General features: G+C 43.3%; 1 protein-coding gene across 1 annotated transcript in view; it reads right to left on the bottom strand.

The window, feature by feature from the left end:
• cd109 (CD109 molecule) overlaps nucleotides 1-6,902 on the bottom strand; it is a 184,539-nt gene that overhangs the window by 121,540 nt on the left and 56,097 nt on the right. The window lies entirely within an intron of this gene.

Here is a 6,902-nt window from a genome sequence, read left to right as displayed (position 1 = left end):
CTCCAGCATCTGCAGTTCCTACTATCTCTGTTTAAAAATTAGAGGTTTCCTGAAATATCTCTGCAGGGGCCAGTATCCTGTCACCATTCACCCTCTATTTAAAAAGCATAGTACTTGACATTGGTCCGGCTTCCTCAGATCCAGTTCTCAGAGTGAACAGAACCTCTGACACTCCTGTTTATATCTGTCAGTCAGAGCTCCTTGCTTGAAACAGGCTAACAGCCGCAATCAGGGAACTCATATTCTATGAGATCCACCTGGATGACCTTGTTACAATTGCTATGTTCCTGCCACTTTAAGTCCAGGCACATAGACCTATTCTTTCTCTTGTAGCTGCTCCTGGGGTGTTTTCACACTGGGTCCGGTTCCTCAGCCTCGGGTACAGATGGTGTGTACCAGACCTTAGCCCATCTCTTCCACCCTGAGCGTCTCAGAATGAAATTCATCCTATTCTTCAGGTAGTAAAAACATTGAGACTGTGACATCCGCCGTGTGCATCTCAAACTCCGAGGTTTCTTCGACACTCGGCAGAGGGGGAGAACGCATGGGTTCCAACAATCTTTCTAATTGTTCCGAGGGGCGGGCTATGGTTTGCCCTTGTCCTGTTTGTGAGTTTGTAGCTTTCATGTGGTCCATATGCTTGTTCAGGACTGCTTCACCTACCCGAACTTTGTACATCATGGGAACTGATCTCATGTCAACCATAAAAACCGAAAGAACTGAGGATGCTGTAAATCAGGAACAAAAACAGAAATTGCTGGAAAAGCTCAGCAGGTCTGGCAGCATCTGTGAAAGAAGAAACAGAGTTAACATTTCGGCTCCGGTGACCCTTCCGCAGAATAGAGTAACAGCCCCAATCAGGGAACTCATATTCTTTGAGATCCACCTGGGTGACCTCATTACAATCTGAAGAAGGGTCACCAGATCTGAAACGTTAACTCTGCTTTTTCCTTCACAGATGCTGCCGGACCTGCTGAGCTTTTCCAGCAACTTTGTTTTTGCTCCTGTCGACCATGCCTCTTACCCATGCAGGGCCATTCCTGTGGTTCCTACACCAAACTTCATCCCCTGAATTAAATAGTCTCTCTCGCTTAGAGGAGTCTTGAGTACAGCATTAGCATTCCTGATGCGGTTTCACGCCGGTGGAGTTTGGCCAGTATCTGGGTGGTGGCCTTTGCTCAGGACAGTCACTCTTGCTCCCCATAATAATATGCCATCCTCTGCTGTGACCTGGTCTCTCCGGGTCCAGAAAGGGTTCAATTCCGGTTGTGACAGCCCTTTCGTTTCTCCCATCACCACTGGTCATTTCAGTTCATTTCAGTTTTGCCAGGACCAGATCATTTTGTGTCCACAGTCAGATATTGCGAGTGGTGATCAGGTGTCCAGAAAGTTTCAAACCATTATGGGCTCCTCCAATGGTCACATCACAAGTGGTGAATCTGCCAGTGGGAGGCAGCTCAAGGCATCCATATTTGCCACTTGGACTTGCAAGGTGTTCCAACTTGTAATTGTACCCACTTAGAATGATCGCACACTGCTGAATTTGACCTGAAGCTTTGGGTGGCATGGCCTTGTTTTCTTTGGGTAGCCCTAGCAGGGGATTGTGGTCTTTTACTGTTACACATTTATGTCTGTAAAGGTACGGGGGGAACTTTCTGACTCCAAATATGACTGCCATACCTTCCTTCTCCATCTGGGTGTATTTACGTTCTGCATTAGACCAATCCTAGATAATATGCTGAGATAACAAGGTGTAGAGCTAGATGAACACAGCAGGCCAAGCAGCATCAGAGGAGCAGGAAAGCTGACACTTCGGGCCTAGACCCTTCTTCAGAAAATGTTCCCGAAGCGTCAGCTTTCCTGCTCGGCCTGCTGTGTTCATCCAGCTCTACACCTTGTTATCGCAGATACTCCAGCATCTGCAGTTCCTACTATCCCTAGATAATATGCTATTGGGCATTCCTCTCCATGAGGCTATGAGCTAATACTCCCTGAGTGCCATATGGGGTGGTGTTGCATGTCAAACTTCCCAAAAAAAAAGCATGATACCAGAAATGCTTACCCCAATTCAAAGACAACTGTTGTGAGCAAATTTCTTCAGGAGTGTATTTTTCCTTTCGTCTCCACTGAAATAACTCCATGGAGGCCAGGATCCCATCACCGAGTCACCCTCACTTGTCCTTGATATAGTCCGGCTTCCTCATAGCCAGCTCAGAGTGAGCAGAACCTCTGACACTCCTGCTTATATCTGTCAGCCAGGGCTCCCTGATTGGACCCTGATTAATAGCCCCAAGCCAGGAAAACATGTTCTATGAAGTTCACCTGGCTGACCTTGTTACAATCACTACATTTCCCATTTTATACACTGGGTTAAGGAGAAATTCTTTCTCTCAGTGTTATTATCCTGCTTGATTCCATTCTCCAGAAAGCAGTGGAGACGGAATCATTGAACACGTTGAAGGTGGAATTAGGTAGAGTTTGATGAACAAGGATTGAAGATTTGGGGTTGGGGGACGGATCAGACAGGAAAGTAGAATTGAGGCCACATTCAGATCAACTGTGATCTAACTAAATGACTGAGCAGGCTTGAGGCACCGAACGGCCTTCTCCAGCTCCTAATTCTTGTGTTAGCAAGCCTGCCAGTAGTAGATCTAGAAGGATCACTTCTGCCGAACTTCGGTCAAACCCCTTTGGAGAAATGCATTCAGTTTTAGGCAACATGAAGTGTTAATTTTAGCAGTGGTGTGTGGTTAGAATTCACTGGAAAGTTTCTGGGGCTTGGTGTGCTAAATTGTAAGAACAACTTGTACAAGCCTGTACTTGCTTGGGAGATGATCTGATGTGTCACAAAAACATAAAAGGATTTAATAGGTTTGATAAAATTAAACATTTTCCTTTGGTGGAGCGATCTTAACCTCAAAGACCCAAGCTATTCAGGAGACGATTGGCAGAACAAAAGCAACATGAAAAAAGACTTCATTAAGCAGTTGAGTCAGTCTTAAAAGACACGGCTTGTGAGATAGGTGATGCATTGATTTTAATATTTTAAAATTCTCTTGATTCAGGGAAGGCCCCAATAGGTACCATGTGCAACTTTTTATTTCAAATGGGAGACAGAAAAGAGACTACGACAAGCTTAACATCTGTAATAGGGAAAATGCAAGCAAGTAGAAACGAATGAAGTTATAACAGGGCACTTTGAGTCAAGGCAATTGGACAGGGTCAACTTGGTTTTGTGAAAGGCAACCATGTTTAACTAATCCTTTGGTGTTCTTTGCAAATTTGGTGTAGATTATGGAGAACCAGTGGACATAGAGTCATAGAGCCGTACAGCATGGAAATAGATCCTTCAGTCCAACTCATCCATGCCGATCAGATATCCTAAATCAATCTAGTCCCATTTTCCAGCATTTGGCCCATATTCCTCTAAATTCTTCCTATTCATGTACCCATCCAGATGCCTTTTAAATGTTGTAAATGTACCAGCCTCCACCATTTCCTTTGGCAGCTCAGTCTATATACGGACCATGCTCTGCGTGAAAAAATTGCCCCTTCGGTTTCTTTTACATCTTTCGCCTCTCACCTTAAACCTATGCCCTCTGGTCATAGAGTCACACAGTACGGAAACAGACCCTTCAGTCCAACCAGTTCATGCTGAACATAATCCCAAACTAAACTAGTCCCACTTGCCTGCTCCTGGCCCACATCCCTTCAAACCTTTCCTATTCATGCACACAGATCACATCCACTGCTCTGCCCTCATCAATCCTCTTCGTTACTTCTTCAAAAAACCCGATCAAGTTAGTGAGACATGATTTCCCATGCACAAACCCATGTTGACTATCCCTAAACAGTCCTTGCCTTTCGAAATGCATGTAAATCCTGTTCCTGCAGGATTCCCTCTAACAACTTGCCCACCACCAATGTCAGGCTCATCGGTCTATAGTTCCCTGGCTTTTCCTTACCACCTTTCTTAAATAGTGGCACCATGTTAGCCAACCTCCAGTCTTCTGGCACCTTACCTTTGGTTATCAATGATACAAATATCTCAGCAAGGGGCCCAGCAATCACTTCCCTGGTTTTCCAGAGTTCTAGGGTACACCTGATCAGGCCCTGGGGATTTATCCACTTTTGTGCTTTAAAACATCCAGTACCTCTTCCTCCATAATATGGGCATTTTTTAAGATGCTGCTATTTATTTCCCCACATTCTCTATCTTTCATATCTTTCTCTATCGTAAACACTGATGCAAAATACTTGTTTAGTACCTCCCCTCCCACCTGCAGATCCACACATAGGCAGCCTTGCTGATCTTTAAGGGGTCCTATTCTCTCCCTTGTTACTCTTTTGTCCTTCATGTATTGCACTTAGTTTTCTGGAAGACGTTCGATAAAGTGCTACACCAAAGATTACTGAAGAAAGTAAGAATCTTGGTGTGGGGGGGTTAGCATTTTGGCAAGGCTGGAAGATTGATGGACTAATGGCAAACAGAGGGTAGGCACAAATGGTGTAATATTGATGAGACTGCATCTGGGATGTTGTGTATGGTATTGACCGACTTATTTAAGGAAGCTTGGAAATGCATGGAAAGCTGTTCAGAAAATGTTTACTAAACTAATACCTGAAACGGATGGTTTGTTTTGTAAGGAAAGGTTGGCCAAGCCAAGTATATATCCATGGGAGTTCAGCTGAGTAAATGGTGACTTGATTGACACATACAAGATCCAAAGGGGCCTTGACAGAGTACACGTGGAGAGGATTTTTCGTCTTCCGAGAGAATCTGGACCTAGGCTCACTGTATAAAAATAGAGGGTCATCCATTTAAAATAGAGATGAGGCAAAGTTTTTCTCATAGAGGATCAAGAGTCCTTGGAATTTTCTTTTTGAAAAGGTGCTGGAAGTGGAGTCTCTGAATGTTTGAACCTTTTTAAAGTGCAGTGTCCAGAACTGAACACAATATTCCTGTTCTGGATACTGTGAGACTTTTTGATCATTTTTTCAATGTGTCCTACACTTTCAATGATTTTTGAACATACACCCCCAAATCCTTTGCTTCTGCACCTCCTTTAGAACTACACTTTTTATTTTATATTGCCTTTCTTCATTCTTCCTACCATACTGCAGAATTTCACACTTAGCTACATTAAATCTCATCAGGTCACATGCCATCACAGCCTGTCTCTGTCCTTGTGAAGTCTATCACTGTCCTCTTCATGGCCCACAATATTTGCAAGTTTTGCATTATTTGCAAATTTAAAAATTGCGCTGTGTGCATCCCCTGTCCACGTCACTAAAGATAACAAGAAATGCAGTGCCTTCGTACCAAGTCCCTTGGAACCCCCAATGCACACCTTCCACAAGTACAAAAAACAAACAACCATTTACCCCTGCCCACCCCACTGTTTTCTGTCACTCAGTCACAATCCATGCTGTTAATGATCCTTTTCAGTCCATTGCGATAACGCTGTCACTCTAAGAGGTTATTTTATCCTGGGCTTTTTTGAAGAGAGGTTGTAAGGCAGAGGCTCCGAGCTAGCTAGTGAAGACCACTTGAGTAAATGACTTGGAAAGCCTTGGGTTTTTTCCATGGCCTGAATGGGTGTGGCCAGCTCCCACAGATTAGGCTTTCTGGATTTTGCTTTTTTAGTAGCATCAGAAGTTACTGAAGTCTCAACAGAGTTGGAAGCTTCAGTGAATGTCTCTTCGCTGTTACTCTCTCCGAATTTTCTCTTGACTTTTTTCCTCTTGGATCGGGGACCTACATGTGAGAATCTGAGTCTCAATTTTCCTTTTTGCAAAGGAGTGTGTTTATGAGATGCTACTATTTTGGAATAGTTAATTAGTAATAGTTACTGTACATATTATTGTTAAATTTCCAATAGAGTTGCTATTCTAAATTCCTCTTTCTTTGATTGTATTTTAACTACAGTGTTTAAATAAATTGTGTTTTGCTTAACGTTGAGTAGTTTGACAAGTCACATATGGAACAGACATTTTACATCTGTCTTTAAAATAAGAAAAACTTAGGATCTAGACTACGTTCTTAAACTATTTTGAGGGGGTCTGGTCTTGTCCATAACCTTATGGACTTCACCTTTTTAAAATCTGCACCCTATTAAAATCTTCACTCTATAAAAGCCTTGGTGACCATATATTTTGGACATCTTGGATGAGGGGTACAGAAGCCATAAGAAATCGTAACAAAGTAGGCCTTTTGCCCCCTCAAGTCTGTTCTGCCATTCAATAGGAATATGCCTGATCTGACATTCCCTTCCTGCCCATTCTCTGTAACCCTTGATTCCCGACTGATCAAGAATCTATCTCAGCCTTCAATATACACAAGGACTCTGCCCCCACAGCTCTCTGTGGCAAGGAGTTCCAAAACTTCACAACTCTCTGAGTCAAGAAATTCCCCCTCATCTGAATTTTTAAATTGGTGCCTCTTTATTCTGTAGCTATTATTCTGTATGGACGGGTTGTTTAATGACTGAAAGCTAAATAGGTTGGGACTCTACACTGTGGAATTTAAAAGAATGGGAGGTGATCTCATGAAGTATTCAGGATTCTTAAAGGGCTTGCTGCTGAGTGGATGTTTCCCCTTATGGAAGAGTCTAGGACCAGAGGGCATCATTTGTCAGGTGAAGTCACTCCACCTGACGAAGGAGCAGCGCTCCGAAAGCTTGTGACTTTAAATAAACCTGTTGGACTATAACCTGGTGTCATGTGACTTCTGACTGTCCATCCCAGTCCAACACCGGCACCTCCACATCATGCTACCTAGGATGGGCAACAGACACTGGCCTTAACAGCAACGGCCACATCCCGAGAATAAATTTTACAAAATATTTAGTACTCTTTGTTCTCTGAACACATTACCGCCTCCATTTTCATAATAATACAAC

The sequence above is a fragment of the Rhincodon typus genome, chromosome 9 (assembly GCF_021869965.1).
Source record: "Rhincodon typus isolate 14 chromosome 9, sRhiTyp1.1, whole genome shotgun sequence".
Lineage (NCBI taxonomy): Eukaryota > Metazoa > Chordata > Chondrichthyes > Orectolobiformes > Rhincodontidae > Rhincodon > Rhincodon typus.
Note: the sequence above shows the minus strand (reverse complement) of the source record. Positions and strands in the feature narration are given on the sequence as shown.